This window comes from Narcine bancroftii, chromosome 7, assembly GCF_036971445.1.
Source record: "Narcine bancroftii isolate sNarBan1 chromosome 7, sNarBan1.hap1, whole genome shotgun sequence".
Lineage (NCBI taxonomy): Eukaryota > Metazoa > Chordata > Chondrichthyes > Torpediniformes > Narcinidae > Narcine > Narcine bancroftii.
In genome coordinates this window covers 187353906-187368344 of record NC_091475.1, presented here as the reverse complement: position 1 = coordinate 187368344, position 14439 = coordinate 187353906, and the positions used below count along the sequence as shown (strand labels likewise).

General features: G+C 39.7%; 2 long non-coding RNA genes across 3 annotated transcripts in view; one reads left to right on the top strand and one right to left on the bottom strand.

The window, feature by feature from the left end:
* LOC138740133 (uncharacterized) overlaps window positions 1–14439 on the bottom strand; it is a 42791-nt gene that overhangs the window by 10851 nt on the left and 17501 nt on the right. The gene's annotated exons all lie outside the window — the stretch shown is intronic.
* The window catches only part of LOC138740134 (uncharacterized), a 49451-nt gene that overhangs the window by 20441 nt on the left and 14571 nt on the right, over window positions 1–14439 (top strand). Inside the window, exon 2 of the long non-coding RNA XR_011342693.1 lies at window positions 11421–11627. This is a non-coding gene — a long non-coding RNA (uncharacterized lncRNA). The remainder of the gene's footprint in view (window positions 1–11420; window positions 11628–14439) is intronic.

The following is a 14439-nucleotide window of genomic DNA, read 5'->3' as shown; positions in this document are numbered from 1 at the left end:
CCCACCCTAGACTGTGTTGCACCTGAAGCTACAACAATCCCCAAGTTTGGATCATAGTGTTTCAAAAAAGGGTTCGAGTTTAGCATAGACTTAACTCATTTGAATGACTCTTGATGTTTTGATGTCCATTTCCATTTGCTAAGGGGCTTGTTGAATGGAACATGGAGTTTGTGCATCTCCAGCAGAAGTGAACTGTAGTAATTGATAAGACCCAGGAATGATCGTAGAGTGGTCACATCTGTAGGTGCAGGCATGCGCTTGATAGCATCAGTGTTTTATGGATCTGGCCATCATCCATGTTCATTAATGATAAAACCAAGATATTTCATGAAAAATGTGCATTTTTCTGGACTTGCTCAATACAGGACTTGCAGGACAAAACTCAATCAAGACAATCAAACAATTTTCAAGCATGTGCTCCCATTACCAAGATGTCATCTGGGTACACTGCAACTCCCAGAATATCGTTCAGCATTGTTTGTTGAAAGATAGCTGGAGCAGTCTTCACTCCGAATGGTAGACATGTGTATCTGAACAGCCCCAGTGTTGATGGTTAACAATTCCTTGGACTTGTCATCAACCTCCATCTGTAGATAAGCTTCTGCTAAGTTGATCTTCGCAAAGCATTTGCCACCATTCAGCTTAGCGAAGAGGTCATCAGGCAATGGCAATGGGTATGATGGGTGACCAATGCTGTATTCAGACTAGTTAAGAAATCAGCCCACAAACGTATGGAGCCATTCGATGTTTTTCACCTCCACAATAGGTGCAGCCCATGATGAGTAGTTGACCTGTTCAATTACTCCTCCATGTTGCAGCCATTCCAATTCTTGTTCCACTTCTTGCAGTGCTGTGTATGGGACAGGTCATTTTGGCTTGAAAGTCTGTGCCTCATTTGGCAAAAGACAAAACTTCACCTTTGTTTTAGTGCACTGTCCGAGGCCTTCGGAAAATACTTCTGGGTGGTGTTGCTTTAGCTGTGCCAGCAACTTTTGTGGGGTATTTGCCACTTGTGGAGTATGTGGCACTTGCAATTTGTGGCAAATATTGTTGAGTGGCTGGTCCAGAAGGTTCAACCTTTTCGATCCAGTTGAGACCCATTAGATCAAAATTAGGACATTTTTACCAGATAACACATTCCATTTTCTTCTGCGTCATTTTAAACTGACAGAAGAATCAACTGAACCTAACAACTCCTGGATCTCCCCGGAAGCGTTCCGTGCCGTGTTTTTGGTTGGGGTCGTTTCTGGTGACCAATCAGTTTCCACGTTTTCTTTAGATATTAGGGTAATGTCAGACTCTATCAATTTGAAGTCTTACTGGGATGACGTTAATGTCCACTTTCACATATTTCCTGTATTTGGCATTCGCCACCTTGAAAGTCGCTGTGATAGGTTTCACTTTTGAGGGTGAAGTGAACTTGTCAGGTGTTTTCCACCTTCCAGCTCTACAGCATTCTGCTTTATGCCCCAGACACTTGCATTTACTGCAGTGTTGGGCAGTTTGGCTGGGCAGGTCACACTTTTTCTAGCAGGATCTGCTGACCTGACTGTCTGGACACACCACTAGAAGATGGGTGCTCCGCTTCCACCATTTTGTTTCATGTTTCAGATTAATTAAGTGTCGGCATTTGGCTGTTAATCTTAGAAGAGTCTTATCTGACTCCTGCTCAGTCTTCGCTAGCAAACGCATTCTGAGGTTGGCATCTTGGTATGATTGCATTCCCGCTACAAAAACTGGACACTTAAACTGGTCTTCAGTCAGCAGAGGGAGTTTAAATGGTCACACTATCGATTCACCATACCCATGTATGTCACAAAATCTTCAGTACCTTGGTCATTTTGAGGCACTGATACCAAATGTTGAACAGTGATGCATACTCACTGAATATCTCAGGCAACACGTTAAGTTTTCCCTGAAGCTGAGCTCGTGGGGAAATTTTGGCAGAATTACGTTTATGTAGCGCTCATGTTCTTGAGTGTCTAACTTCTGCAACAACAGCCTAATTTTCCGCAGTTCATTGAATTTGGCAAAGATGACTGCAAATAAGTCTTCATACTTCTTGAACCAAGTTTCAAATGCACTCTAGGTCAAATGAGAACTCCGTGATTAGAGCTCAATAAAGCATCTCCCAAACTGGAATTAACTTCAGGCTCACCTTCTACAACGGCTGGAGTCCCAATGAACATTTTCTATCAGCTGGTCAATTTGCCTCGCTTGTATTTCTTCCAATTTTTTTTAATGTTGATTGAGGACAGCCTGAAGCTGTTCTGTGGTGACTGACATTGTCAACTCGTCACCAAAATGTTGTAAATATGCTGGGCCAAAGGTTTGACTATTGTGATTTAGAAAATGAATTTGATAATTAATTAATAATATTTCCCAAGATCAAAAAAAGAAGCATATAGTGTTGGAAAGGGTGGGGGGGAAGAAGAGAAGGGGATGTGGATGGAAAGGAATATAATGACATTATTATTAGTTATTTTGTCGTCATTGGCGGAAAAGTCACCATTTATTGCTCATGATTTTCTCAAGGAAGTGGTGGGGGATGATGCTCCATGGTGTGTATTTCATTTTATGGCTCTGGGTAGTTCTTAACATACTAAGTATCTTGGGTGTGGCCACAAAGGAAACAACCATTGTTAAAATCCTGCTTAGATCGGAATGTGTATGATTAATTACATATGTAAGGGCGAACAGTTGTGGTTTCCAATTCCTTCAAAAGTTAGAGAAGCTCTTTGTGTTTGACCTATTGACCTTATCCTGATTTTTATGCTGCTCAATGCATGGCTTGAAATGAGGACATAATGTTTTCTTTGTATACCGTATTTATAAGAACCTTGTCTCCCTGTCCTTCACTGTGGTTTTCAAGAATCTCAAAAGTTTAATTTAGTACTGGCTTTCCCGACAACTTTGTCCTTTCCTGCTAAATTATTTGTCCAGTGCGTCAGCACTTTTGGCTTGATCTTGCTGCAATGTCTCTTGATGAACTTTCACATTTCTTTGTTGTGTTATGTTCAAATTGAGCCCAGAGTGTAGCATTCATTCTAAAAACCCCTTTTTTTTTTCCAAAGTTATGCAAAACTGTGGCTTCCTTCTTTCCAAGTTAGAAAACAAAAAATATTCTGCAAACTTGTGAAATTAATCACAAATATAATAATATTAATTGTACCATAAACCCACAATTTGTTTATAAGGCATCAAAACATATAAATTGTTTTAATACTCTGATCAATATACATTGGATCTGCCCACTTAACAACAGTGAATGGAATTTCAAAATAATGCAAGGGTTGTAAAATTTACTGAAGGGTTGAGAAATTCAGGGTCTTCATGTTTGTACAGTTATGAACTAAATCCTAGACAATAATGATGTTATAATCATTTGGGGCCCACTCTCCAATGACAGCACGATTGAAGTAAGTAGTCTTAGATGATTGAACTACAGCACACATTGTCATTTATCTCAAAGTCATCTGTATTGGTTTAGGTAAAGAGCGTTTGTAAGGATTTGCCCTGCATAATTTCAGCCTTGTCCAATGGTCTGTGTGAACTAATGGGCACTGAGGTACATATTTTACTCTCTGTTCATGTTGTGTGCCAGGTATAAGGGAAATGACCACACATCATTCCCAAATTATATGTCCTCCATAATTTTGATGAACATATATAAAAAAAAATAGTTCCTCATTTTCACTGGAAGTCTGTTGCAATTAGGAACTATATTTGACCAAGAGTCACCATGGAGCTCACCTGATTTGGCCTAAAATGAAAGGCTTGAACTGCCCTGAATGGGGTCCACATTCATTAAGATCTGTCAAAGTACTGGACAGAATATGTGATTGTGGACACCAACTCAAACAATCAGCTACCTTCCTGTCTCAAATCTTGGTAACCAGGGCCAGATTAAAGCCAACTGATGCCCTAAGCATAGTTCAACAATGGTTTTCCCCCTCAACCCTTCCATTGTCTGACAAGACATTAAGACTCCATCAGTGCTGAATAAATTAAAAATTCCATTTTCTTCCAGGCCAGACCCCAGAACTATATTAAATCTAACTTGTGTATATAATAGGGTTTTTTTGTTCATTTATTGTGGGTTCCTCCCTTTTTGTGGGGCCTTAGTTCAACTGCACCATGGTAAATCCAGCATTGGAAAAGCCTCCCTTCCCTTGGTCTCCTAAACACGTGCTTATTTTGCTTAATCGTTAATCCAGGCCTGTTGGTAATTCTCATGCAGTATCACACAACCCTGTCAAATAGAGTTAATATTTCTATAAAGTTGGTGCCTTTGTCACTTCATATTTTTCTACGTGAATCCCATTTACCAGTCCATTGCCCATACTTGGCAATTCAAGTACTTGTCCAGATGTTTCTTGGTCTAGAACTCTCATTTGCCATGCACATCATCCAATGCATACTAGTTCATTGTAAATACAACTAGGTTCAAGCCATTGTAACTCTTATTCAGTAGATCATGCAATCTTCGCAATAAGGGATTTGTTTCATGAATCTATTTCAGGTTTTCCTTTTGTGCCTAATCCAGAAATCTATTCCACATGTTGGTTGTTACTCGTGTGTGAAAACTCTGACGTCAGCCCTAAAATTGCCTCATCTGGTTTGAATGAGTGGTATTGCCTGGCTTAGTTATTTAATTATGTATTTTTAGCTGAAACAGGAAGGAAAACACCAACGAGTGTGATCTGGTGATTACGGGGTGGAAATCAGCTTCACAAATTGTTGTCTACAATCTGCAGTCCACAATGGTTGAAATTTCTTTCTGATTGAATGGGATGAGCCTATAAAAACAGTCGACACAATTCATAGGGTCAAGAGTCCAAGTGGGTCTGTCCTTATTACAGATGAAAGTTTTTTTTCTCTCTCTTTCCCTTCACTTCTGCTTCCCTTGCTCCAACTCTTTTTTGTTTCTGTCTCCTGTTCAGTTTCTCTTTTGATGCTTTCAATAAGATGAAAGCTGCTGGGTAGTATGACTTGATTTGCAAGTTGCTTTTGAGTTGGGATTGTAGGAAGTAAATGGTTTCCACCAGTGCCCTTACTCAGCCAGTCCATGCTTTTTTAAACCTGCTTGGTTCCATTATATAGACCGCCTCTTCACCTTCTTACTCCCTCTTCCTATTCTCTCACTTGCCAGAACCACTTCTTGCCCTTCAGATTTTCTGTTTGCATGCATTCCCTTCTCTCCTCTCATTTAAATCTTAACCTCCATCCACTTACCCTTGTTTTGATCTACTTCCTGCAAGAGTAGGCAATGAGCTCCCAGTAAGCAAGACCCTCAAAATGTGTTTTCTATTTCCTCTGCCTCACCTTTCTTTAAGATCTGCTTTTAAACTTGTATTACTTATGTTCAAAAAATTTGGATTAGAATTAGAATAAAGCTAGGTTTATTTTCTCATTGGAGTGACAAAGTACAAGATAGGACTTAATAGAGGCACAGTAAAAACCCCCTGGTATCCTGAATTCAAGCAACCGGCAGCCTCAAGCAACCAACAAAACAACTGAGGAAAATAATATTTTTTTTTAAAATTAAGAATAAAATAATAGGTAAAATGTTCCTCTGAAATGACACGTACTCTTTTGATGAAGATGAGAGCAAATATTCAGCCTTGGTCTGTTAGCAGCTGTTTGGATAAAATGGTGTTGCACAGGATGAAGAGCTGGTTGATGCTGCACACCATTGAAATGACTCACTTAAAATGTTTCCTTATCATTGCTTAGTAAAGGCTTCCCCAGTCAGAGGCCATATCTGTAAACTTGGTGGGGGTGGGAGGTGATTTATTATCAAAAATGCCATTGTTCGTCTTTCAGGAGGCTTTGTGAAGAGGGAAGAACCTGCAGCTGAGGTGAAGGTTGTGTGTTTTAAAGAATGTGACTGAAAATAAACTAAAATGCTTTAAGGTTTATGTATTCATGCAAGAGAAGTGTGTTCAGTGTAAGTACAGTATAGTCCTTTTGTCTTTTAAACTGTTCATTCTTCATACAGGTGTATTAGTTAGGCATTGTAAGTGTAAGTCTCAAGCAACTGGAAAATGTACTTATCTGGCATCTACCAATCCCCATAGGTGCTGGATAGCAGAGGTTTACTGTATATAAGGTTAACAGGGGCTTAGATAGGGTGGATATCCAGCATCTTTTTCCTGTGAATATCAGAGGATGATTTTCAGGTGAGTGGAGGAAAGTTTAGGGGAAATGATAGGTCATTTTTTACATAGAGTGGTGGGTACTGTTGCAGTGGTGATGAGTGCTGATACAATAGGGACATGTAAAAAAAAAAATAAAAAATTAGAAGGACAAGTCATTGGGTGTATTTAAAGGTTTACTTTTAAAATTGTTATTTATAATGTGGTAGAAGCTGATTCAAGCCACTTGAAGCCATGCTCCCCAATTACATCTAAATTAACCATACATTTTGGAGGGTGAGAGGAAATCGGAGCATCTGGATGAAGCCCACAAAGACACTGAAAGAACATGCAAACTCCTCATAGACAGCGTCAGATTTGAACCTAGGTCGCTGGTGCTGTAATAGCGTCACGCAAATCACTACACAAACCATGCCAGCAGAGATTGATAGGTTCTTGATTAGTCAGGGCATCAACGCTAATGGGGTGAAGGCTGGGGAGTGAGGCTAAGTAGGAAGATAGATCAGCTCATGATTAAATAGTGGGGCAGAGTTGATGGACTGAATAGTCTATTACTGCTCCTGTGTCAATATGGGCTTGCTGTAGGTAAAAATTGGATTGTTATGGAGTAGGTTTGCATCAGTCATCACAACATTGTGGCCTGAAGGGCCTATAGAGTGCTGTAATGTTCTAAGAAATAAATTTCTGGTCTGAGTACGTCTTTTGCTTCTCTTTCTTGTTATTTCTCTTTTAGCTCCTCTTTCTTTGTGCACCTCTGTCACATAAGCTTTAATAATTAAGATATCTGGATGTGAAAGTTAACTCGGCCTGTCTCAAGGGAAATGCAAACTATGATTTCACAGACAGAAATAACAGTTGAAACAAGATATCAAGTCTGAGCTGCATTAAACTATCAATATGCCTGTGTTCATCAGGTAGGCTGGGCAGTAAAAACTATGCTGGAGAAACTCAGCAGGTCAAACAGTGTACATTATAGAGCAAAAATAAAGATGCATGACCAACATTTTTGGATGTCTGCCTACATTTTATCATGATGAAGGGCTCAAGCCTGAAAAATTTGCTATGTATCTTTATCTTTGCTCTATGAAGTACACTGTTACGAGCCCAGAGGACCCCAAAACCCAGCAGCAAAAGAAATTCACAAAGACAAATGGTTACTTAAACAAAAGTTGCTTTTAAATTTCTTTAAACATAAAAAACTGGATCAAACTTTAATTAATTACTATTAATTTAACTTAACCCCCTTCTAATTCTAAACACACGTGTATGTAATGTGTATATATTCAGGAAAGTTATTTGCTTTAATTGTCCAGTCATTCACTTCTCACTTCTCTAAGTTCACTGGTATCAGGCAATTCTTAGACTGTGCACAGAATTTAACATTTATGAATTTTCAACAGGCTCTGGTGCTTAGTTAAATGGTTACCGCTCAAGAAAGTTCTTTATAGTTAGAGAGGTATTTGTTGCTCATTGGTCATGCACAACCTGATTTCCTCTGATCAATCACTTCAGTACCTTGCCGAAGAAACTTGCCCCATCATGGGTTTTCCAAATGATGACCTCTTCTTCCAGGTCACCAGAGTTCCTCTTGTTTCCCTTATTTCAGGAGACACACTCTAGTCAGTCATTTCCTCTTGTAGGATTACAAGGGTTTTGAACAAGCTGAACTCAGAACTCACAACCCATCTTCAAAATGGGGTCTTTCAACAAGCCTGCCAGCTTGCCATGTTGCAGCCTCAAAACCTACTGCAGAACTGGTGTCTGTTTCTGAGAAGAAATCCTGTTTGTTCTTTCCTCTCTCTGCTTGTTAAAAAAAAACCAGAACCCCTCCCAAGGCTCCAAATCAAATTCCTGAAAGATCTTTATCAGCACTTGAGCCAGACTTCTCAATTTTGCACTTGCTATGGAAATTCTTTCCAAAGCAGTTCCATTGCCTTTTGCAAATCCACTGGTGCCTGAAGAATCTCCCATAATGGGGAGTGTTCAAGTAAAACCAGTTTTGCTAGCAGAATGCACCTCTTGGGATATATAGATAGTTGGATGGGGCACTGAGTCATAACTCTGGAGAGCTAGGTATAATCGTAACCTCCAGGACTTTCTGTGTGGAGTCAGCACATTCTCCCTCTGGGATGTTCTTCTTGTGGCCTTGGGGTTTCCTCAAAGGTGCTCTGCTCTCCGGCTACATCCAAAAATCGTGAGGGTTGGCAAAGTTAGTAGGCCACTGAAAATTACCCCAGTAGTAAAATTTGGGAATTTGAGGACAAGGGTGGCTGAGCATGTGCAGAGAATAAAATGGGTTAGGGTAGGGACTGGCTCCATGCGGTAGCGCTCAATAACTCTGACTCTACATCAATTGGATGAAATTGGAATTGTGACAACAAGTAGCAATATTAGATGGTGGTTGACAAATGCACAATTTGGAAAAATGCTGACTGCTCGCTGTCATTCTCTGGTGTACTGGTATGTTGATGCAGGAGGTTACATCAACTGGGAACAATGAGTCTGAAGCGTCCAAAGACATTTCAACCAAGCACCTGAGCAGACGACCAGCTTTGGATTTCCATGCATGCAGTTAGAAGCCCTGTAAAGTCAGTACAAGTCCTCCAGACCCCATGTGGATGTGCTCTCGTGCTCTCTCGCATGCCCTAGGTCAGTGGTTTTCAAACTTTTTCTTCCTACTGACATACCACCTGAAGTAATCCCTATTAATCACAGAACACCTATGGCATGGGGGTTACTTCAGATGGTATGTGAGTAGGAAGGGAAGGCTGAGAATCACTGCCCTTGTTGGTCTCGTTCTCTCCCACCATTTCATTCCCAAAGTTGAATTAATTTTACATGACAATGTAGGAAGAAATTTCAGCCAATTAAATCTAATCCAGCTCTCAAAGTGTTCCCAACAATTTCATTTCCTTACTGATTTACCTGTAACCTATTCCCTTGTACATATCCATTAACATTCAAACATGCCCACCCTGATTCTCCCACCACATAGCTACACCAGGCTGTAATAACTGGTCATCAATTAACTCAGAAACCAAACCCCCTTGGGCTGTGGGAGGAACTGGTGTACTGAGGAAACCCCAACAGTGTCATAGGGAGAATGTGTAAACAGCACTGGGTCACTAAAGTATCTACCATGTCAGTGTGCTCCCCAATGAATGAATGCTTGTGAAGTTTGCTTCCTGGAACAGAGAGAGGGAAGATGAATTTAAATACAGAATTTCAACTGGGCAGGAAAAACCAGGTGCAGTAAATGCTGGTTAATCAAGATGCTGGAAACTGGATCAAGGGAAAAAATGCTGGAAGAATGAGTAATGATGTGAAACACCTAATACCTATCCTCAGCCACATCTTATTTTCTTTATTTTGCTTTCCAAACTCATAATACTCATGTATTTAAGAAGCATTCCTTCATGCTGAAGAGAAAGTCTCTGTTGTCAACTTATATTTAGAGCTTCATCTTTTACAGAGAACATACTACCTCCTTACAGCACCTTTGAATCATGGAACTGTAGACATTTACAGCAGGGAACTGAGGACCATTGAAAGGCTTTGCTTGCTCTCAACTGTGCCAGTCCAAACCTGTACAATATAGTGGCATGTTTGCTCAAAATAGATTTCTTTGCGCTGAGTGTTAATGCTGTGGAAAGTAGGAGTGACAATTGCAATACTGTTTCGGAAAGCATGTAGCTTCAGATCTGTCTACCAAAAGCATGACATCATGTAGCCAGCACACTACAGCATTTTAGCAGCAAGGAGATCCAAAAGTTGGGTCAATGCAAGATTGCAATCACTCAGAAGATTTTACTTGACTTTGTTCTAGTTAGCAGTGTCAGTAGCCTCCTCTGAGTGAGTCTGAAATGTTCTGTGGCACATCCAATTTGACATACAATAAGCAGCAATTCATTTTGGTGTCAGAGAATGTTGTCTAGAATGTGTTTCCTAATCTTTATGTCAAGAACTCAATTGTGGGCTCTTGGTGAAACCAAGCCAAAGGTCTGTGGCATTCCCAAAAAGCATACAAAAAGGCTTTGCTTGATATTCTAAATTGGAGGAAGGCGAATTTCAATGGTATCAGAAAGGATCTGGCATCCGTGTGCTTGGTAAATTGGTGCCTTCGAAGGTGGGATTTTGATAGTACAAAGTTTGTATGTTTCTGTGAAAATTAAAAGTAAGAATAACAGATATCGGGAACCTTGGTTTTCAAAAGATAATGAGGAGGTGCATTAAAGATGTAAGCAGCTAGGAATAAACAAGGTACTGTTACGGGCCCAGAGGACCCCAAAACCCAGCAGCAATAGATATTCACCAAGATGAATGGTTACTTAAACAAAAGTTGCTTTTGATTATCTTTAAACATAAAAATAGAATCAAACTTTAACTTATCACTATTCACTTAACTAACCTAACCCCCTTTAATTCTAAGCACACATATATGTAATGTGTGTGTAAGTTCAGAAAAGTCCTTTGGTTCACAGTCCAATCTCACTTCTCACTCCTTCAAGTTCACTGATTGCAGGCAATTCTTATACTGTGCACAGAATTTAACATTTATTAAGTTCACCAGGCTTTGGTGCTTGAAAAGTAAATGGTAATCACTCAGGAAGGTTCTTGTCGGTTTAGAGAGAATTTGTTGTTCCAGGACATCCACAACTGATGCCTTTTTAATCAGCCACTCCAGTGTCTTGCTGATGAAATTTGCCCCCTTCAGGGTTCTCCAAGTGATAACCTCTTTCTTTCAGTTCACCATAGTGCCTTTTTGTTTCTTTTAGTCCAAGTGAAACATTTAGACAGCCAGTCCTCTCTTGCATAAACCACAAGGGCTTTGATCAGACTGAACAAAGCACTTACAAACCCGTCTTCCAAATGGGGCTTTGCACAAGCTTGCCAGCTTGTCCTTTTCCAGTCCCAGATGCTGTTGCTGGCTGTAACACTCTCTCTCTCTCTCACACACACACACAGAAAGCCTGTTAGACTCGCTCTGCTTGCAAAACCACATGACCCTCTTAGAACATCTCCAGACAATCTGTGTCTCCAACAAGATCTTTCATCTGTTGCCTTTTGTAAACAACAATCCATTAGTGAAGTCCCTTGAGCACTCTCCAAAGCTCTTGCAAAAGCTGTGGAGCTGTTATGTCTAGCATTCGCAGAGCTCCAGTATTTCAAATAAGATCTGTTTTAAAGTGTTTATATGTAAACTACTTGAAAAAACCTTTCCAAGTTTATCTCCCAAAAACATATCTATATACTCTGTCACAGTATTCAAAAAGTACAAGAAATGTAAGAAATCAGGAGGGCTAAAAGAAGGCAAGAAGAAGCTCTGACAGACCAGGTGAAGGAAAATCCCAAGGGCTCATCATTGTTATCATCTGTGAATTTATGGATACTATTTTAAGAATCCAGAAGAACAATCTTCTTGGAGATGGAAATGGAGGAAGACATAACTAACTTCACTGCGCAATACTGGTGAGTTGCATAGTTTTGCATCTGAATGGGTATCAATCAAACATCCCTTTAGCCTCATCAGTAGTAAATGTAAAAACAGCCTCTGTTTTGGATTTAAATTGGTGTAAATCTGTTTTCTTCATTTTCAGGGAAGACATGGGTTATGCAATGTTGATATATTATCCATGTCCCTTTAATTGTAGGTGAGTGAGGTGGTGACGCTGCAAGGTGTTTGCAATTGGCAGATAAATTTTTTGTGAAACATATAATCTCCAATTAATATTTTTTTAATAATTTTTTTTGATGAGCTTTTAGTGTTAATTTAGAGGTGTTCTCTATCAAGCTGCCTTTATTGCCCAATATCACAGTGAAGAGGCTTCACGCTTTTATCTTTAAATATGCTGTTCTGTAAAATCATGTTTTCAACAACAAAACAGATGGGGTACAAAAGGTCATCTGAAGACAGAGATGTACGCACTGTTTGTTACTTCTCCCAGCATCTGTGATTAACTTCAGACCATAAATCAATAAGATACAATGGAAAACATTGCATTAAATCCATTTAAAATAAATGAATCCATTTTATGGATGGATTTATTTATTTTAAATGGATTTAATGCAATGTTTAAACATGTTTAAATCTTGTGCAATTTGAATTACTGAAGCAGTTAGGATCATTAATATTCAGATATTTGACTGCATAGTAACAGAAGGCACAGATAAATGGGCAACAGAATCAGTAACAAAGCAGCGCTCAGGAAAGAATGCAATTTCCTCCTGGATCTGACATTGGGATCAACTCGTGAGGCAGTGCAGCTATCAATCCCTGGACACGATCTCTTCTTGCTGCTACTTTCAGATAGAAAGTACTGAAGACCAACATTTCTAAGTAAAAGAACATTTTTTTTTCTAATAGCTATCTGGCTCTTGAACCTCTCTGAACTATTGGTAGGATGGTGAACTGTCAGGAGCACTATCAAGGATTACAACAGGACCTAGATCAATTGGGCAGGTGGGCCAAGGAGTGGCAGATGGAATTTAAATTGGACAAGTGTAAGATGTGGCATTTTGGTAAGCCAGATCAGGGCAAGATTTACATAGTAAATGGCAGGGCTCTCGTGATTGCTGTAAGACACAGAGGAGCAGGGATACAGGTGCATAATTTCCTAGACGTTCACTAGGTCTATGGCAGATGCCGTCTTACTGGCTCCGCACAAAACCCTGGAACACATGGACAATAATTGTTTTTTTACATTCTGAAATGACTCCCTACCTTCTGGGAGTGGCTGTTCACAAAGGAATGACCAAAACTCCAAATATTCGTTTCACACTGCAAGTTTAGGTCGAATACCTGAAGTGCGGTATTCAAGGAGGATGATATCCTATTCATTGGCCCTTTGTTCACAGGTTGCATGCAGTTCAGTTTAGACTGAATTTTATCTGTGAAAATAACCAGGGGTTGAGGAGAAAAAATGTTGAACAGAAAAGAGTCCTTAATCCTGTTCCAATTTTTAAATTTTATTTTATATATACAGACTGCATTCTTGGAAATTTGGAATAATTTACTGTTTTTTTTTAAATAAAAGATGCTCTTTATTGACTGCAGTTCATTATTCAACATGATCATCTCCTTAAAACTAATCAGGAATCTCCCAAGACCAGGGCCTCAATAATCCATTGTGTAATTGGATCCTGGATTTCCTCACCTCCAGTTTAGAATCGGTGCAAATTAGCAAGAACATCTCCTCCACAATCTCCATCAGCACCACAGGGCTGCGTTCTTGGCCTCCTGCTCTACTCACTTTACACCTAGGACTTTGTAGCTCAGTTTGAGAATGAACACCATTTATAAATTTGTTGATGATAGTGGGCTGTATTTTTTTTTAATGTGTAGGTAAGTAAGCATACAGGAGGGAGATTGAAAACTTGACTGAATGGTGTACTAAAACAACCTCTCCCTCAATGTCACCAAAACCAGAGAGCTGATTGTAGACTTTAGGAGTGGAAAACCAGAGGTGGACAATGTAGGAGGATTGGAGGATCAGAGGTGGAGAGAGTGAACAAATTTAAATTCCTCGGAGTGACTGAGTCAGAGGATCTTTCCTGGACCAACATACAAATGTCATCAGGATGAAAGCAGGTCAGCGTCTCTACTTCCATAGGTGTTTGCAGGGGTTCGGTATGACATTGAAAACTTCTACAGGTGTTTAGTGGAAAGTGTGCTGACCAGCAGATCAGCCTGGTATGAGGGCACCAATACCTCTGAGTCTTGATAAAGGTAGTGGACACAGCCCAGTACATCACAATCAAAATCTTCCCCACCATTAAGAAAATCTACATGGAATGCTGCTATCAAAGAACAGCAGCAAATCATCAAGGATTCACATCACCCAGGACATGCTCTGTTCTCGCTGCTGCCATCAGAGCAGGTATAGATGTCACAAGACTCTCACCACCAGAATTAGGAACAATTGTTGCCCTCAAATATCATACTCAACAACAAACTCAATCAACTCATTAAGGATTCTTTCTTTGCACATTATCACTGAATATTTATTTTGTATGTATTGCAGTTTATTTTCATTTCTTTCTTTGTTTAGATTTCTCTTTTGCATATGTATCTGTTTTTCTTAAGTACCCCTTACAGTTACCAATAAGTAGGAATTCTGCCTGGCCTGGAGGAAAAAAAAAATTCAGGATTGTATGTGATGTCATGCATGCACTCTGTCAATAAATTTGAACTTTGGATTTCTGAAGGTGGTGACACAAACCCATGTTTGACACACTTGCCTTGTCTGTTCAGGGCATTGAGTACAGAAGTTGGGATCTCAGT